Here is a 1,335-nt window from a genome sequence, read left to right as displayed (position 1 = left end):
CTTCAGGAAAGAGTCTTGGATTGGTGTCTTGAATAACAAGACTTGTGTCTTGAAATCGCTAAGTTCCAAGGCACAGTCTTGTATATTGCCGCATTTTCAAGAAACTTCCTTGAAGTCACCAATAGTTTCTTGAAATCCAAGAAAACACCTGGTAATAAAAGAAACTTTTTTTACCGTGCGTGTCTTCCTGCAGCGCTGCGATGAAATGAGTTTTACAGAAAGCGAGCCAGGTCGTAGCGATTCGCGTCCTATGGCGCTGTGAAGCAGCGGGTCAGACAAGACAACAAGACACCTGCGCAGAAACCGAGCAGAAATAGGAGAGCGTACCTACTCTACAGCTAGCGCGCACGGCTAGAGCCAGTGCCGTTTTCAAGGAATTATTTCGCGCTCCACCCACGCGCTCCACCCACGCGCTCCAAGCGCAGAAGTAATTTCCAGGCAGGCTGGCAGTTTCCGAGAAGTGTGCGTCGCGGTAGACGACACAACCCAAGGGGCTCGCGGCCAACGAACACGCCGGAATAGCGTTCTGCTGTGCCTTTGGAGAGGCACCACAGGACGCAGACACAGCCACGACAGAAGACTAGGGCGAACGGCTGAAAGATCACAACAGTGGGTCTGAACCTGGCGGTCGCGAAGCGGCGTGGAAGTGAGTCGACGTATCAGTCAGCCCCATCAGTCCGTCAACCACGATGAACCACATGGTTACACTGACAGTGGATTTGCGATAATAGTAATACAAAATTTTGCAATAACTCCCACTTTGCGATTCCCATTATTTATCGCATCCAGGATGCGATAACTCGTTATTGCAAAATCTTGCAATAACTTTATATAAAAAATAACAATGAATCGCATTATTAGAGCACACCTCTGCGCATCTCTCATCTCTCAACTTTTCTCGATTTTTCTGATTTTTGCCGAATTTTACGCATTTTTACAGATTTATACGGAATTTTACTGACGTTTACCTATTTTTACGGATTCTTCAGGGTTTTGACCGATTTTGACTAGTTCTGACCGATTTTGACGGATTCTTAGGGGGTTTTGCCGATTTTCACGGAATTTTACTGATTTCTACGGATTTTACCGATTTTGACCGATTTTCACCGATTTTGACGGATTTTCACCGATTTTGACCGATTTTGACGGATTACACCGATTTTGACGGGTTTTGGCCGATTTTAATGGGCTTTGACCGATTTTGAACGATTTTGTACGGATTTTGACGATTTTGACCGATTTGTACTGATTTCGACCGATTTTAACGGATTTTAACCGATTATTACGGGTTTTGACTGATTTTTACGGATATTGAGCGATTTTTAGCGATTCTTA

At 44.8% G+C, this 1,335-nt stretch overlaps 2 protein-coding genes across 2 annotated transcripts in view; one reads left to right on the top strand and one right to left on the bottom strand.

Annotated features, from left to right (window-relative positions):
- The window catches only part of LOC113211900 (dnaJ-like protein 60), a 12,143-nt gene that overhangs the window by 1,355 nt on the left and 9,453 nt on the right, over nt 1-1,335 (top strand). The gene's annotated exons all lie outside the window — the stretch shown is intronic.
- LOC113215259 (neuroligin-2-like) overlaps nt 1-1,335 on the bottom strand; it is a 197,278-nt gene that overhangs the window by 194,104 nt on the left and 1,839 nt on the right. The gene's annotated exons all lie outside the window — the stretch shown is intronic.

This window comes from Frankliniella occidentalis, unplaced genomic scaffold (genome assembly GCF_000697945.3).
Source record: "Frankliniella occidentalis isolate FOCC.00 unplaced genomic scaffold, Focc_3.1 Scaffold10, whole genome shotgun sequence".
NCBI classification, from domain to species: domain Eukaryota; kingdom Metazoa; phylum Arthropoda; class Insecta; order Thysanoptera; family Thripidae; genus Frankliniella; species Frankliniella occidentalis.
The sequence above is the reverse complement of the archived record's forward strand: the minus strand, read 5'-3'. Positions and strand labels throughout refer to the sequence as shown.